Source organism: Odontesthes bonariensis, chromosome 18 (assembly GCF_027942865.1).
Source record: "Odontesthes bonariensis isolate fOdoBon6 chromosome 18, fOdoBon6.hap1, whole genome shotgun sequence".
Lineage (NCBI taxonomy): Eukaryota > Metazoa > Chordata > Actinopteri > Atheriniformes > Atherinopsidae > Odontesthes > Odontesthes bonariensis.
Window position 1 is genome coordinate 5,699,184 of NC_134523.1, and position 19,185 is coordinate 5,718,368.

The 19,185-nt window shown below is 40.6% G+C and overlaps 1 non-coding gene across 1 annotated transcript; it reads right to left on the minus strand.

The window, feature by feature from the left end:
- Positions 1-15,946: 15,946 nt before the first annotated feature.
- Positions 15,947-16,019, minus strand: trnar-ccu (transfer RNA arginine (anticodon CCU)). Its single transcript has one exon. It is a non-coding gene; the product is annotated as a tRNA-Arg (tRNA).
- Positions 16,020-19,185: the final 3,166 nt, after the last annotated feature.

Consider the following 19,185-nt stretch of genomic DNA (forward strand, 5'->3'; position numbering starts at 1 on the left):
AGTTGAGGGTCATTCTTCCTGTCTCCCAAAATGCCTTCTGCCCTGTTGGTTCTAATCTATTTTTCGTCTTGACAACAGTAATGCACTATACTCAGGTATCAGTCAGGGCTCCCTCCATCATCTCCAGTTGATTCATAATGCTGCAGAAAAAACACAGAATGGCACAAAAATATCACTCCCTGCGCTGGCTCCCTGTTAAATGTCATATTGATTTTAAAATTTTACCCAAAAAATAGATACATCTTAAACCTTTAACCTGGTCTCTTCCCCCCCAGCCATTGAAATGTACAGATACTGTCCTGCTGATTATTCCCAGCTAACAGTTTGTGAGAAAGGGAGAATGGGCCAATTCCATTAGAGCCCCCATCCCATGGAACTCTGTAGCTTCCTTCAAATGCCACCTTAAAACTTTCCTATTTGAAAAAACCTTGAGCAAAGTCTGATATCACAGATTTTATGATTGTATTCCTCCGTACACCCATCTGACTTAACTAGCCATATTTCTTCTTGTAAAGCATTACGTAATATCATTAAGAAAAGGACCATACAAAAAAATCATAATAAATCTTAAAATTTATTCTAGACTCCGTTCTTATTAATCTTTTTGTTGTAGACATTTTAGTTAAAGAACATGGTTTATTTGGAGGACATAAATCTGAAAGTAGGCCTACCTCAGTCTGCTCAGGGCACACTCACGTGCCCCAACATGCACACAGCCGGAATATAGAATGAAGAATATTGGATTACAACACATCCAGAGGGAGTATGGCTTGTTTTGCTATGGGCGTCATCACACTGCGGCATCTTTACTAAAGTGATAGTTGTTTTTTGCTACATTAACATGCAAGTATACTTAGCCTTAAAAGAAATCTGAAGCGATCACAATTCATGTCGCACTCTCGGTTTAAGTCCAGTTCATCTGTTGCGGTTTCTTTTGCTCCTCCACCAAGAATCAGAGGGTCACTATTTATGTTGCTTGTTACCTGTACTTCTCTGCTGTGGTTTATGCTCATTTGCCTTTCCTACGGTAAAGCAAACTGTTGTCATGGCAGCCAGTACAGATAAAGAGAGCCATACTTACAGGTACAACCTCCAGACATAACATCAGCAGAAACTGCAACAACATGCTGTGCCGCAGTCCTGGTTTTACCTTTAGGGTGGATTTAAGTCACGTTCACAAACGGTGCGTATTTGCTTTTAGCTTTGAGGAGAGGCAGGCAGGGAAGTCAGGCCTTAAGAGATAAATAAATCTTTTATCGCCTTCGATCCAGCCACATCTTTTTGACTCAGCCAAAAAAAACACAGCAGCACTGCGCAGGCAGCCAATGCACTTTATTGCTAAACTGAACGTTTTCATTTTCACTCCTGCTCTGCCAAATAACTTCAGACTTATCTCCGAGGCCATCTGGGATGTCAACAGCCTTAGCAGATAGAAATCTTTCATTAGCCTTTCATTTCATCGCAACCTCAACGAATATTCAACAGAAGGTTAAAATGTAGTGTTCGGTTTGTCCTTCAGCCTGGTGAGGAAATGGAAGTATTAAATGTGCCAGAACAGTATAACGTTGTCTTTAGCCGTCTTGATGTTTGAGTGATTCTGAAAAGAATATTGAGGCAGCATTAGGGGGATATTTGAAAGCAGCACAGTCTGTTCTGTAGCACTTGGAGGCCTCCAGAGTGGGCAAACAGAGACTTTAAATCACATTGTTTCAGTGAGTACAACAAATTGGTGCACTGCATCTTTCTCCAGAGATGCAGCCGCTGCTCGTGTCCTGTATAGCTGGTGTTTATTAACATGGCCCACAGAGAGACAAGTCACTGAAGATGTATGGATGGTCCAATGAAAAAATAACCAGAACATTAAAAATGCCAATACAATGCATATTTTATTCACTAGCACAGTGATTTCAACACATCACTGGGGGTAGAAGCTTGTAATCAGTTGCAGGGATGAGTGAGAGATTGACAGTGTGCTGCTTTCCCCCCAAACAACTGTCTAGATAAGATTTACAGTAATACAGAAAATACACAGAAGTGATTTGCTGGTTCAGACTCGACTGATTTCCACAGAGTTTTGACCCAGACTCTGAAATGATCGTGAAGCTGTTTCTTCATGCAGGACATGAATTATTAACCTCATACAGTATCAAATGAATAATATATCCAGATTTTCTCATTTTTGCTCAACTGCTGTTCGACTACTTTGACTCCCTCTCAGTTTATTGTTACGACAGGATGAAGAAGGAAATGCATCTAATGATATACACGACAGACATGAGAGTTCTCTAACCACTAATGCAGTGTAGGGAGAGGTGTGCACTCATAAAATGATGATTGTTAATATTACTTGCGATATTGCTGCAGGAATTGTTGAATTGAAAGAATATGAAATTGATGGGGGATACATGAACTGTTGTTCTCAAAAGCTAAAGTTTTACTTAGGTAATTGTCTTTGGAGCCAAAGAGAAACGATTACAGGTCACCACGGAACTTCAATCTATACACCTAGAAACTACCAACCAGGCCAGAAATTTGGGTGTAGCAATAACAAAGTCAGCCTACTCTCACCTTAAGAATATATCAAAGTTAAAATATCTGATGTGTCAGCAGGACCTGGAAAAACTAGTCCATGCATTCATCTTTAGTCGGCTTGATTACTGTAACAGCATCTTTACAGGTCTACCTAAAAAGTCAGTTAGACAACTGCAGCTCATTCAGAACTCTGCTGCTCGAGTCCTCACTAAGACCAAAAAAGTGGAGCACATCAGTCCAGCTCTGAGGTCTTTACACCGGCTGCCTGTCCATCAGAGGATAGACTTTAAAGTTCTGATGCTGCTCTATAAAGCTCTGAATGGTCCAGGACCAGAATACATCAGTGACCTCCTGACCCAGTATAAACCTTCCGGTTGAGTTTAAAACTTAATTATGTTTTAACTACTGATTTTATATTGTTGTTATTTCTTTCTTTTTTGTTTAAAATTTAAATCATGCTTTTTATTTCTACTGTTTTAATGTCTCTGTAAAGCACTTTGAATCACCTTGTAGTTGAATTGTGCTGTACAAATAAACTTGCCTGGCCTTACTCTCACAGAGCTACGATGAGAAAAATGAACCGATAACTAAGGCACATGTTAGACTGGCTCAGCAGAAATGCGTTGAGTTGACATGAATTTATTGAGTTCAAAAATCCTAAACTCAATGCATTTATGCTGAGCAAACATATTTCTAATTAGTCAATCTAATATGTGCCCTACCTATTTTTTTGAGCGTACAGAGAGACTAAAAGACAAATAGAAACACAACATTTTTAACTTTTCATTTAACTTTCATATTTAACTTTTTAGTTAGATTTTTTTATTAGAGTTGTTGTAGCTGTTGTTACCAAACTGCTGTCACTCAGTGAAAAAAAAAACTTCCTCACGTCCATTCTTTTTCTCTCATTTTTTGCGTCCTTGGGGTAATCATAATAAAAAGTATCAAAATTGGAACAAGTGATGGCATAAGATACACAAAACTTTGGAATAATGTACCCAAACTGGGTGGCAGAGGAGCCTCAGGCCAGATTTGTATTAAGATTGAATATAGTCACTGTCACACTTTCTACGGTTAAACGCGTCACATCGATTAGCATAAACTGCAGATTTTTAACAAAGAAGCAACAGTGAGCATAAAAAATGCAAAACAGCTGGAGTCAGCGTAAGGTTTGTCCCATCGGGGCTACTGTTGAAACGTGGCAGAGGTCGAGGAGAGAAGTACCTGTGGCTCTCGGGATATAAATTGCTCATTCTGAAGTAATGAAAGTGCACAGACTCTTTCTAAATCAATTTTATACCGTTGAAAACACAGTTTCGATGATTACATTTAATTCCAATAGGTCATCTTCATGTTACATGATGGAGGTTTGAAACTGACAGCTCGAACATAAAACTTGAGTGACATTAAATATTAAAGGAGTAAATGTGCTCAGGGACATTTAATAGATATGAAATTTTAAAGTGGGGAAACGAAATATGACCTGTACCTACAGTTAAACAAGATCCCCTGTAGTTTAAACATCCAGTGCTGTGCTGTCCCACCTCAACCTGCTCAACACCCTGTCCTTTCTTGTCCTGTTTCTTTCAGTGTTAGCTCAGACACCTTCACTTTTCTCTCCGTCTGTCTTCTCTACTCCAACACACCTCTGGTCTTGCATCATTGCATGTGATATGGGATGAGGACTGGTTGGGGAGTGGCGGCACTGCATATGGCCGCCAAGGAGTTGAAAGACTTGACAGATATTCGCCAGAATGTTCCCTCTTCTAATTAACGCTCTCCTCCTTACTCCTCCTTTGCACCCCCCCTTTTTTCATCCTCTTTGTTACTCCGCCCTTGTCATTTCTTTTGGTGTGTTTTGTTCATTCCTAGACAATTGAACACATTATTTCCTCCAAGGACACTGACAGCATGGCAGGAGTTAACTGTATGACAGCCAATCAACTGTTAATCGCCGTCTCTGAGGAGCGCCGCTCTCACCAGCCCCTCATTTCCTCCCCCTGTCGGCGCTTTTATTAAACCATCCTTTTCTTCTCCACCAAGGGTGTGATTTCACTCCCTTTGTTCACTTATATTAGCGCTGTGCATCACAGCAGGTATAGATGCCACGGCCATCGTCTGACAGGTTGAGTGAATTCTGGCAGTTGAGGATGGAGCGAGTGCACCATCCTGCCAGTTTCAGTCTAACTGTTTTCAGCCTCCTAACAGCTCTAAAGCTTACATGAGCACATTTATTTCACCAGAGTAAGGCATTTAATTTGAAGATAAAGTTCTGTGGCTTTCGTTTTCTCAAAGCAATGTGGAACAAATGTCTGGATGGATGGATGGATGGATGGATGGATGGATGGATGGATTGACGGGCAGAAAGCCTGTCAGGCTAAACCACGTCTACAACTCCCCGGAGTGCACTGTGGACTTAATTGACTACACAGCAGCTGAGAAGCAACGGTATGATAATGATATGATAATTGGGAGGAAAACAGGGTTGAAACTGAACATGGGCCTGGATGCATAATCACCATGGAGTCTCAAGCTGTTTGATCTGATGTATGCTAATTCAAGACATGAGAAGCATGGTAATTTGATAGCATTTCATATTCGACAGGGGTTACCCCCATTTTCCAGACGAAACCTCCACCCACCCCCAGCCTCAGCCCCCGATATCTTAACCTTTTCTTTTTGCATACCTCAGCGCTGTCAAGATGTCAGGACTATTGTGTGCACATAAAAGCAAAGGCAGTTAACTCTCATTTACCGGATAGAAATGGGAAATGCTAATCTAAATGGAAATTAAAGAAATCCGCAGGAGAATTTATTTTCATTTTGACACATCATTACATCCAAATGTAGCAGTCTGCTGCTGCAAACAGCATAAAGCATTTATGTCCATTTTATTGACTTTTTTCTCCCTTTTTTTTGTCTTTTAAATCCAAGCTCCCTTCAGATATGTTTTCCACAAACTCAAGAACTGCTGGCTTGGACTTTCCTATGTGTCGGACCTCTGGGATTGTACAAAAGATGGGGGGAAAAAAAAAAAATGAATAAAAAAAATTCTGTTGGCTTTTACTTTCAGCCAGTGTTGCCAAAATTGTCACAAAATTATCAGCTAAATGTTCCCATTTCCTTTCAAATACGGAGCGGTGCGCCTGTCATAAAGTAGGACCGAAATGTAGTCTTAAACAGGCAGGAGACAAGAGGAAGAATTTAAAACTATTTACCAAAAAAAAAAAAAAACATCAAAAGTGCTGCCCAACACAGGGAATTCAGACAAACAGCAGCAGCACAGGGCTCAGGATACAACAAAGGAATGATCTGTCAACGGACAAAGCAAACCAAGCATGATTAGGAGAGTGGATGCAGGTGAGTAACAAGACAGGGGAAAGGTGGTAACATGATGATTTAAAGATGATATGGGAAATATTAAGGAATGCTGACAAGAAATAACAGAGAGAACTCAGAGACAGACTAGAACCAAGAACTAGAAACTACACACAATAATTCAAGAGACATGTGTCAAACAATAAAACAAGTAGTAAAGTTAACTATATCAAACAAAACATGGGCATTGATTCAATAAACCAATGCACTGATTTCCAAACCCAAACGCAACATTTATTAAAAAAAACTCTTCTTCTTTGTATCAAAGAAAGAGACACTGCTTTCAAAAATGCTTCCCTATTACTGTTTGTCCTGCTTGGAACTACCAGGGTACAGAACTGTGTGGCTACACACAGAGCAATATTCCATTATTTACCTGGTTAAGACCTTACTCTGACTAACACTGGAACATTAAACCTTAGCCTAAAGAAGATCATAATCAGAGTGAGCAACAATCGGATTAAGCTACATGAAGCATGCTAATCTGAACTGAGCCATGCAGACCTGTACAAACCTCACAATAGCATGTCCTTCCTGTGCTTTCATGGATTGCCAAGTCTGATTTTTATAAGCAATTTAGGGCTTGTCTTTTAAGAAAGTCAGCGATTGTTTCTGTGATTAGGTTGCTTGTTTTTTCACCAGATCTGGCAACACTGGCTGGAGTAAATTGAAAAAAACACTTATGAGCAAGAGACGAACCTGATGAGGTTGTTGGATGATATGGATGTATTAAAGGCTTTGGGTGGGCGTAAACATTGCAGTTGCACTTAGGAAATGTGAAGTGACCATGAGTCATTAATATGCTTTGAAACATATTAAGAATATGAATGAAATGAGTTGCCAATATGCAACTTAATTGAAATATTGTCTTATTCAGACTGAGGTCAATAATCCGCCGCGACCCGACCAACGGATTAAGCGGGTATAGAAAATGGATGGATGGAGGGTCAATAATCTGAATATTACTGTAAAACTGCGGTTCATTTTTAAGTTGTTAGTCTCTTGGGCTGCATAGAAGAACAGATTAAAATTCTATTAAGACGCGAGAAGACAGACTGACTGGCACTGATGCTGCGAATAACAGACAGACTCCACTTGAGTAGCCAAGTGAGGGAAGCATCTTAAAATAGCCACACAATGACATGATACGGTGACCGCTTTAGTGCTGTGTCATCCTCAACCACTTCCCAAATAAGAGGAGAATTACCAGCAACTTATCAGGCTGTACAAAAACCATTACATAAGAGCTGCCCCTGGTAGGAGAGCAGAGACGGGTCACTTTCACATTTCATTGCCTCGACACAAGCAGCTGAATTAAAGAACTATTCATGTGATTGAATTGTGTGTTTTCCATGATGTAAGTCAAATCCAATTTAACCTTGTTTAAAGGATTTACTGCCACCATTAAGAGGGGGGTGTGGTAGTAGAGTCAGAGAACATTGTTCGGATGACTCGCAGAAAACAAGATCTCAAGTCCTAAAAACACTTCATTGATGACTCTCCTATGAGAAAAAGGAGCTTAGCCCCATTCAAAGATGTGGAAATGCGAATGTGTTCTTGCGTGTATCTGTATTTAAGCCCCTTACTGGGTCTATTCTTGTCTGTGCCGACTGTAGCACACAGGTGATTACATAAGCTTAAGGAGCTAAACTGCTGTGAGCAGCCACAAAGTGCTTGTGTGTGTATGCCCGTGTGTAAGTAGTCAGGCTGACCTCATGCTGTGACATTCAAACAGAACAGAGGGCCAGATGACGCTCACATTATGAACCCTCTCTGCGTCATCTATATACAGTGTGCTCCACGCTCACTCTGGCTTTACCGCACTCCGTGTAGGCCTTTCTCTCTCTCTCTCATCCACACACGTGTCATCACACAGACAAACCTGCATGCACGTAAGGAAAAGAAAAAGTTTAAGAACGTGTGTACATGTGTGTACGATTAGGCCCATTCTGCAGATGGAGTGTGACTGGCAAACATGAATTAATTAACACATTCAGCAGGCGTGTGCACACACGCTCACCAGTCAGCATGTAAATGATTCCACCAACACACTGGAAAAAGGGATATGGCACACATGCTCACTTTCATACACACACGCACGCACACAAAATGTCAGTTAAATTCTTCTCTGAGTATAGAGTCAATTAGGAAGAACAGAGGGATGTGTGCGAGTGCGTTTGATAGATATATTGTAGTATTGTTGTGAATGGCAGTTATCACGCTTCATCTCAACCCCAGCGGCATGTGTAAGGCCTGACTCCATTAACCTCCATTACAGAGCAAAGTCCCAGCAGTGCTCTCTGCAAAAAAAAGACTGTTGGAAATTAGATTTGAGGATTCACACAAGCACACAGTGAAATGTTTTACACCAATCAGTGTGTCCAGTAACTGAACTTCCAAAGAGAAACACAGCAGGTGATCTATTATGCTTTATGTGGAAGAGTTCAAAAGCGTAGAGGGGATCTAAGGTTCGCACAAACTGAAGACACAGTGTTGGTGCAGACTGTCATGTCTAACTGTAACGCTGCCCCATTGGATGCAATCCGAAATCTTTAGCTTATTATATTTCCCTCCCAGTGTCAGCATCCATAGCTTGATTTTAGCTATTGTTTAGATCTTCGCCTGCAACATTAAAGTAATGCTTTAACATTTTGGTAAATAAGCATTTCTTTGGCAAGATTTATTCGAGACAATGGTTACAACTATATTAAGCAATATTAAGTAACTCCTTTAGCATAGCATGACAGAAAAGAAGGTGTCCTTGTGAGATGACTACCATGATAGCCTGACACAATATTCATATGGAAATGCATCATGTCTTTTTTATATTAAAGTGAGGGATAATGCCAGATGAAGTGTCCATTATTGGAACTTCATCAACATGTGGACACCTTGAGGGGCATTATTCAGTTTATATCATGTTCACTTGCCACAGAAAAAAAATGATTATGAGATTACTTTTTCATGTTTTTTTACAATCAAAACTGAAGGTCCTTCACAAGACATAACTAAGGGTTCCTGATTACACTTAAAGGTCTCACTGATAGGAGGTTCTAAAGGACACTATTTGTTTATTATTGAGAATTGATAGACACCCCACTAGTCAGAGTATTTGGCCATTTCATGGTCTAAGCTAAAACATTTGAGTGTTTTTCAAGGACCTAAGAAACATATTTTATTACAATAATAATATAATAACTTGTACGTCCATTCTTTAATGCCGAGTTAGCTCGCTTCACATTTACAACATACTACAACAACATACAAATATACTAGAAATATGCCAGCTAACCTAGTTTAGCATAAAGACTGAGATGCTAACCAGGCACTGTTTAGCAAAAAGGAAGAAAAAGTTAAGAATCTGTTTACTTTGTATAAGTGTAAACATAAAAAGTAATGATTTTCATCATAACACACAAAGGTTAAAGGTTTTAGAAGGTTTTCAAGGAATCAGCCATAGTTCTTTCCACCTGCTTCCAGTAATAATTCTAAGCTAAGCTAAGCTAATTTTCTACTTGACTGTCTGGACTTGTTTCAGCCTCTGATAGTAGTACAGAGCTGCTAATGTGATTGAGAAAAGGTGTCAATGCAACGTTTGCTTTTGGAAATCAGCAAACAAGCTCAATTATCTCTCACTAACTCTGGGGAGTAATCTTATCTTCACAACTGCTATACCGCTGTGCTGCTTGTTACAACTGGCAAAACTTCCACTGAGAAGGCAGTGCCAGTGGGTTTACTGCCAAAACTAGGCAAAGAGGGTTTGGTTTCATTTGTAAAGAATGGTCTGTTTTCCACCAGACTAAAATAACGCCAAAGCCCAGACACACCATCGTCAAGCTGGTGTAGCTTCATTTGGGCTTTCTCATTCCAGGAACCTCCAACATGGGATGATTTTCCAAGAGCATGATTTCATGACATCACTGTTTAATCCATCTTCATCCCATCCTATTCCTGATCGGTTAGCGGCTTGCAGTCGAGTGTGTGTGACCTCTGCATCTAAATAAAGGCACAGAATCTTTGGCAAGTCTTAACATACAAAGCCACGTCTCGCCACATCATCGTGCTTACAAATGTTGCTCGTTGGGTTTTTCTGTGAGTACCTGACTCATGTCTCGGTTATTTTGAGTTGCTCTTTTCAGCATCTAACAGATGTGGTGTGATGAATCCTGTGATATTTTGTTCTGGGATTTCGATGCTTTGATGATGAACAGTTCAGAGATGTGACAGCAGCAGCACTGTCAAATCACAGGATCACTTTAAATAAAGGATATTGGCTTTGAATACTTCTTTCATTCTAGTTTTACAAGGGATGAATATGTATAAAAAAAGATACGTTTGTGCAAAGCCCCCGTGCACTGTGCGTGCATGTGTGCACATGCTGTGAGAAAGGATTACAGAAGACAGAGACCCAGATACGAAGGATGCACAAGGAAAACAAAAGGAACATCCCTAGAAAAGCACTCGCATTAAACACAAGGTCTTTCCACTATGTATTCTTTCAGGGGCATTAAAACGTACAAACCCAAGGAGATTAATTGTCTTAAATGAGCTTATGGACTTGAATAGGAAAAGCCAAAGACATTCTTACCATGACACTGCTTAGGCCTTTCATTGTGTGGAAGCATGAGAGAGAAATTGGGTGAAGAGGAAAGAAAGATGAAGGCAGAGGAGCTGAAAAATTAAATGCAAAGCTGTTAGGTCTTTGGGAGAGGATTAGCCTCTCGTCCCTGCACACTCACAAATGAATAGAAATGCAGTTAAAGTCAAGGCTATCACAGGAAATGTTTAATAAAATTAACACAGATGTGCAAAGGTCTCAGACATAAATTTGTGAGTGACGTGGGAGAGTGGAATTATTGCTGATCTGACTTATTATTTATCATCATTGCTGCTGTTATAGCACATCAGAGCAAGCAACATAAGCAGCCTTAAGTTTCTAACCAGATGTATTTTGGTCTTTGTTACTCTGTAGTATGTGAAATGTTTCCTAGATTTCCCATAGTCTGCATCTAAAGAAAGTTGATCTGTGATGTAACCAGAAATTATACATAAAAAGTGGGCAAAGCTACCATCAGCAATGGTCACATGCACTTTCTCTGTGGCAGATCATCGCACATGCGAGTATAGCTGAATTTACTGCACAGATGTCCTTCAGTTTCTTGGATCTGTGATTTTGTCTGATGATGCTGCGGTTGTAAAATCAGGATTTCATTCGAGCCGAGCAACGGACTGGAAATGCTTTGAGCATCCGCAAGCTGACAAGTAATTCACAATTTCTGATGTGTTTGGCCATCTGACTAAAGAAACAAAAAAAAAATGCAAATGAGGGTTCTTGATTGGGAATTTTGCTGTGATGATATATACTTGTGCTTGGCTGATTTGACAAAAAGATGGAGCTCTGGAGCTTGCACAGAGTGCCTATTTTGGAGAAACTCAGTCGAACTAACCTGTTCACATTGTTTTTAAAAGTCCAGTTTTGTTCAGACTGACACAATAATTAGTTTCTTTTCAAGTGCGATGTAAACATGCCTCATGACACTGGTTTGTGAATTGCCTTTAGGTATTTGGCTGTTGCTATCAGTCGCCACTAGTCTTTTTGAGCCAGGAATGACCATATTTGTTCAAGTGAGTGGAAAGGGTAATACATAACCCAATTTGACAAAATTATGTATGTTTTCCATCTAATATGTATGTAGCTATGAAATTATTTCCAAAGTGATCATCAGCTGATTGATCAGAAGGAAAGGATCTAGGTAATGACACCATGATGATTTGTGGAAAAAAACACATTGACTAAGTGTTTCCTGATGCTTTTTTGTCTGTCGGAGCCAGTACCAACAGTGGAGCAGTGACTACATAAATCTATTTTTTTGTTGGTTCACGGATGTTGCAACAGCAATGATTTGCGTGCAACCATTTTGGAGAGACAATTTGTGCATTTTAGGACATCTTTTGAAAAAGGATGCGACAACAAGCTTCTTGAATACATTCTGGCTTATTTCTGCAACAAAAAGAGTTGTCTGATGGTGTCCCTCAGAAAGAATGGAGGACAAAAAAACTTCCAAAGTGGCTTCATTCTCATGATGATGATAAACATGCCATGTTAGTAACATTCCCTCGAGCTAATATGTAGTTTCTGAAATATTAAGTCATTTGGAACAAATTAAAAAATTGACCTAATGATGCACTTGATGGGTCCCCGACATTATCATAACTCACTTTAAGAGGGGCATGAACATCTGTCCCAAGGAATCTAAACATGGTACCGGAAATGTCATGCTCCTGGTGCCGTGATTACACTCTTTTGTTTTATCTAATTCTAACCTGAACCTGAAACAAAGACAACATATCAAATGTGTAATCTGAGAAACTATTTTGTTAAAGCTGTTATGGTCAGGAAACCATCCTCTGAGGATCATAAATGCACCCAATCCCATTCAAATAAACACAATAAATATTGTTATTGACTAATTTTGTCTGAATCTAAATATGTGGTCAATCCACCAGACAGACACAGTGCACCTTTTCACAGTCCATTTCAAAGCAGGACTCGTGCCCAATTGATGTGTCTCTGTTTGAGCCATCTCAGTTTGCTCTGTGAGGACAAGCCAAAGTGCAAATAATCAGTAAAATACTAAAGCTTCCATCACTTTTCTGCCAGATGCATCTGTGTTAGATTTTGATGTTAGTGATGGAGAAGTTCCTAAAACTTTTAGAGTCAGAAATCCCACTTAAGTTGAAATTCTGTTAATAGGGACATGGAAATGTCAAGTGTCCAGTTCTAGAATGATGCACCATTACTCCCTGGTACAAGTCAAACCCCAAAAATGTATCCTACATTTTGCTCAATGCCACCCATGTGCAATTTTTTATACCCATCCCTGCATCTTGTTTTCCACCCAGTTTGTAAAGCAGGTTTTGCCCTAGGACTATATTATGAGCCCCATTAACTATGTGAAAATTCTGACTCTCCAAGCCTTTGATGGGTCGAATTTCCTTTAAAAATCTGCTTTTCCGTCATGAACTATCCTCAAATCTTCATTTCTCTGAGCATGTGCGCTCCAAGCAGACAAAGCGCTGATGTTGTAAGAAAGTCAGCAGTTAGCTGCCAGTCCACATTTGGCCGGCTCGTGACTGTGCAGTTTAGAACAACCCCCTCCACATCCGCCCCACATGCACCAGCTCCACCTGCTTGAAACCACAAGGCAACACTAAATTTACTCTGCTGTAACGTCATCACACAAGGAGAGCTGGAATTCACAAAAGCATGACCACAGATGCTTATGCGCACACATGCACTTTCTCATATCTAAATGCATTATGGTGCCTGATGCGCTGTGGGCATCGGAGGAACACTGAAGCCTACTTTCACCCTTGTCTGAGAAGATTTTTCAAGTATGCACCGTGACCGTGAGCAGGTGTTTCTGCTTTTCTCTGCTGTTTTGTTAATTCATACTTCATCACTTTCTCCAGCACTCTAGCACAAGGAGATACTCTCACAGCCATACATTACTCTCACAGCCATCTGAGATCAAGAAAAACGTATTTTCAATATACAAACGTGGACAAGTGTAGCATATTTATGAAGCTGAGTGAGTGCATTTTCTTTGAAAAGTGTTTGGTTTGAGGCTTGAGAGGTGAAAATGGTCTAACTGAATATTTAATGACCCAGTCTTTGCAGCTTTTTCCTCATGCCTAACGGAGTCCAGCGGTTATTCACCACAAAAGCTAAGAGAGGTTTCTTCAGGACAGCACAAATCTTAATACCAGATTAACTTGTTCACAGGCTGAACGCTGGCACAACATTAGAATCATGTCTCCAAATGTCGTGGTTCCAAGAACATTGGTTTCCCAGCTGCGAGTCAGAGAGGAGGGCCACATCCAGCTCCATGATGTAATGTTACATAACTCTTACAGAGCCATTAAGCTCAGGCTCAGCCAGGTGGAGATAGACTGACTGACTGACAGGCAAATCTGGAGGATGATCGGGAGTTTGCGTTTTGATCAGGGCTCAAGTTTGTTCTACAAAAACTCATTTTCAGAGAAGTCTAAAATCTTGTAATAAATCATTTGTTCATTTGTTTAAGCCTTTTTTAACACACCAAGTCCAAGGAGTGATTTTCAGCGTGTTCCTGGACCAACTTAATCTTTTTTGAGAAAATATGTTTACCACTGTGTTACATCAGTCTTCCCTACAGTTGATCTTTTTAACAGTTTTGGAACTGAGGACAATAATTGTTAAGAGTTTTGCAGAGGAATCCGTGTCCATTCTTGCTGATAAGAGGTTTCGGCTGCTCGACAGTCCATGGTCATTGTTTGCCTGTTTCTCCTTCTCTTGATCCATTTCAATAGGAGACAGATCTGGACTGCAGGCAGGTCAGCCGAGCACACACACACTGTATCTGAGAGGCCACGTTTCTGGCTTAAAATTCTAAATCTTTATATTCTAAATGCCATGAATACTGTCCAGTAATACTGTTTGGTGACATGCTAACACCATCATATCACGACATCCTCATCATCCTCAAAGGACTTGTCTTCCTGTATGCATGTACTGCACTGTGCTGTGTCCCAAGTGACCGGAAGAAAAATGGTGGTCATCTGACGCATGCACAAATACAGGAAGCAAAAGTCACAGAGAACACAGGAAAAGCTTGAACTGGCAGGTGATGTAAATTGAACTGTTTTATGCTTGCCGGTGTTCCTTGTGTTGCCTGTTTTATATAACATCCCTAAAAAATTCCATGAATGTTTTCACCTTTCTTTAGCCTTTTATGAGAAAGTTTGTCCTTTTGTTCTCCGTACATTTCGTGCCTGAATTTAAGTACACAACTTTCCAATGAAGTACTTTGATTTTTACACATCTACAGTTCTTTTGTGTGTTACCACACTGATACATTTTTATGTTTTAAATTAGGCATGTTTTAGTGGTTTGCTGTGGTTCTGACGAACTTGTTCTCTTCTCCATTCGGGACCAGTGTCAGAAGAACAAGCCTAATCCATGAAAAACTTCCCAACAGGTCCCAACATAACAGATGATACCTGATTTTCTTGGAACAGAGAATGCCATTTATCTGAGCAGTCTGAGTCCCATTGCTTCTTTGCATGCAGCTGTTACACATAAATTAAGAGGTCCCGGTCCGATGATAGATAAAAGAGCTTAGGGGCAAATGCAGGTTTATGCATTTGGCAGATGTTTTTATCCAAAGTGACTTACACTGGTAAGATAAGGGGGTCCTCCTACTGGAGCTAGTACCTCATGCAGGGGATTTGGACCCAGGTCACCTACATGAAAGGCTGCAATCTTACCACTGCAGTGTCCAGCCACAAAAGAGTATAGGCTTTCAGAGTAGAGCCTGGCTCGGGCCGGATTTTTCTGTCCGAGCCCGGCCCTCAACCGACAGAAAAGTTCTCAAATCCGACCCGAGCCCGAGATTAATTAAAATATTTGTGTCCGAGCCCGCCGGAAGCCCGAGACCAGTGACCAACGCAAGACGGCGCACCCTAATCAGTAAATACACATTGGTGACAGCGCACCATTATCCATCAGTTCTCCAGAAGCTATTTTTCTTTTAATGTCCTCCATAGCGCTTCCAGCCAACTGAGCTCGGCTGCACTGATCGCACGTGTTTAATGTAAAGTTGTTCGAATGTTCGATATGCGTGCGTGCGCACCGAGCATGCACAGACCACAGATGCACACAGATGCATGCTGCACGAATAGCCTACCAACATTTTCATTTATGCACATTCAATTATTTATGTTTATCACAAAAACTGACGTTTGCAATTAACTGAAACCTGTCCTCTGGCTGTTTATCATTTTCACGATGTCTGCTTGCTTCCGAGCCCGACCCGAGTCCGACAAGAAGACATTCTAATTTTTTGTCCGAGTCCGGCCCGGCCCGTCGGGCTTCGGTCGGGTTGCCATACTCTATTTCAGAGTTGGTAACAATATTTAGTAGTGGATGATGGTTTCTGTCCATCAACCTGTGGCTTAAGAAACTGGCACTTCTCCTCTGCATCACTCAGCTACACACCCCACATGGGATTCAAACCCACAACCCCTGGCACAGGAGGCCAGTGCCTTATCCATTAGGCCACTGGGGCTGTACATCATGGAAATCCTCCACCTCTGCAAAGCCGAATGAATCACAAAAAATCAATAGAATGATTTGCTTTTTAGCTGTTTTTTTCCCACATCACTCATGATGATCACTTTAAAAATTCAATTCAAACATCTCATATGTAAACAAGTACTAAATGCAAGCCCATTCTGTGCTGGTTTGTCCTATTTTTGTGTCCCCTGGAAACATTTCAGTTGTCTGTACACTGCAACGTGTATCTGTATTTGCAGTTTGTTGTGGAGATATCCTGGACTGTCATCTATTTGTGTTGTGTGCACTTGTGCTGTCATATCGATTTCCTAACTTGTTTGTGCTTTGTCTGGTTGCATGTGTTTTCCAAAGCTGCTGCACATTAAGATCTCTGTTTTCTATACACAATAAGAACTTCACATAAATCCACTTCAAAACCAAAAAAGAAAAAAACCCTGTTCTAACACTACATCAGAGCTGTTTTTTTTTTTTTTTTGCCTCATTCATTAGTATGACTGCAGCAGTTTGTGCCAGAAAAGTGTAGACTGGATCATTCTAAGTTGTTTGAACAAAAAAAACATCTGTGCTCTCATTTTTTCTTTTAGCTAGGGCAGTTTTTTATAAAAACGGTAGCTGTCACCAGTCACGAAAGTAAAGAGATCAAATCTCCATGAACATCTTGATTGGACATCATTAAGCAAGCTTTGGTCAAACATCATTATAATCACCCCACTTTGAATGAGGACAGGATGATGGGAAGATATTTTAGAAGAGAAGCTGAAACAGACAGTGAAAAAGGGATGCTTTGTTCATTCACTGCTTTGGAAAAAAAATCCAGTGTAGTTAGGAGGTGGGTTCAGCCAGTGTGGGTTTGAGTCATCCATGAGGAGGTGAATGTAATGTGTGCTTCTGTGTGGGCAAAGAAACTCTGACCTGATCAAACAGCTCACATAATTGTATGGAGTGTTCATAGAGAAAGGGCAAAGTGAGTTGTGTTTATCAGATTATCTCCCTCTACCCCACCTTCGCCCAGCTTCAAATGTGAGTGCGTTTCTGAGTCTCTTGAGATGAATAACACATCATGCAGAATTATGAATGAGTGTTTGATGTTGTGTAAGCATACTTTTATGATGTCAGCGTCACGTAACAGTCCACCAGCTGGACTGTCACTTACCCTACTGATGCCACCGCGTCCCAGGATGCACAAAATAAATCTAGGGCGTTCACACACTGCTCCACTCGTATATATTCTTTAGCCTACTATAGAATCAAGCTGTAAAAAAAAAAGTGCACAACATTCCAAATACGCACACACACAAGAGTCCACACACAGTGAAGAGGTTGACAGAAAAAAATTGCATACATGCAAAACAGCCATGCAGAACAAGAACAGACACACACACACTAGACGTTGATTAATGAGCTTTTGCTGTTGCTGCGTAACACCACATCTGCTGCCATAGGGACTTCAGTACGAGCCCAAAACAATACAGCCTGTTGGCCCATTACACAGTCAGTGACCAGTCACTCTGAAACACACACGCGCACACTGCTGCCCTCATTATTCTGTTAGGAACCTCCTACATCCCCATCTACCTTTCTTCCCTAACACCCCCTGTCATCACACCCATATGCCCATCACGCTTTTTGTATCCAGCCCACCCCAACGACAGTCTGCATCCCGACATGTGGTCCATTCACAGTTTTTACCTCTAGAGGCAGACATGTTAGGCTGCACATGTTGTCACTGCCCTCACATTGAAACTTTACGAACACTGATGATTATGATTTTGTGATCTTATCTCCCATGTTAATTTTGTCTAGTTGTATGTCTTATTGTACATTCTATAACTGCGCTGCTGTCTCAGCCAATACACTCTCATAAAAAAGATTAGAGCTTTAAAGGTTAGCGAAGACAAAAATACTTATGCACACCATGTCCATGCTGCAGAGCTATAAATACTTAAATGCTAATACTCAACTCCTTTTTTATGTAGTGTTGTAAGAGAGTGCTGCAATAACAGTTTTGAAATGATCCAATCAATAGGGTGCCCTACAAAAAGTGAGTTTAACTCAACCAGAAACAAAATATTGTACAATTGACCAAACTGAAGAAGATTCTCTTTTCATCTAAATTTTGTTATTTTTGGCCAGCTGTCAAACACATATGGTAATTCACGCTTAAAGAAAGCTTAAACAGTTTTGTAAACTGAAACTCATCCTGGCCTCGGTGCACTATCCTTTTCGATTTTTTTTGTTCCAGCCAGTTTAGCATAAATCGCCTCTCGTCTTCCTCCTCCCCCGCTCCATTTTGTGACGTATAGGGCTGGCACACGGTCAGATGTTTCTGGGAGGAAGTTAGTGTGACTTGCATGTGGCCAGGTCACCTTGCATGGGGTGGGATGTGTGCTACGTTTTTAGCTGTTGTATGTGTGTGTGTGCGTGTGTGTGTGTGTGTGTGTGCGTGTGTGTGTGTGTGTGTGTGTGTGTGTGTGGGAGGGGGGGAGACCTGCTTGGCATTAATGCAATGACCTCTGTGGGGGTCACATCAGAAGACAGAAGTTGAAGCCAAATGGCGAAACAAAGACAGGGCGTGGCTGTGAGTTTTATGGGGCTCGTCCTATGTGTGTGTGTGTGTGTCCTCTGGGATAAAAAAGATACCCTAAGGACAATGGAGGTTATGTGTAGCAGCTGACTATCAGGAAAATTATTCAACAAGCAAATTAAAATTTCACTCGACCACTTGGGGCCACGTCTATCAATCTCCCTTTGCCATTTCAAAACTGTTCTCTACATTTTCCTTTAAATATTAAGTGTTCTGTTTCCCATTTACAGACTGTTATAACTCAAATGTAGCTTGTAGTAGCTATAGCATGATAACCATGTCAGCAACATGATCTTTGTTGTGCTGTGCACTAAAATAATTCTTCAGTTTGAATGTGATTAATTTAAATATAGGTGATTAGCACGGAAGCCTTAGCCACAGTAATGTGAGGCATTAAGGTGTTTAAAGACAAAAGAATTTTGTATAATTTTGCATAAATAGTGTTAAAAGTAGGTGAACCTCTGGACTGGTAGTTATTATTTGAAGGTAGAATTAGATTCAGGTGTTACATGGATAAACTGAACCAAAATAAAACATGTTTGGCTGCATTCCGGCTTTAAAACCAAATCTCCAG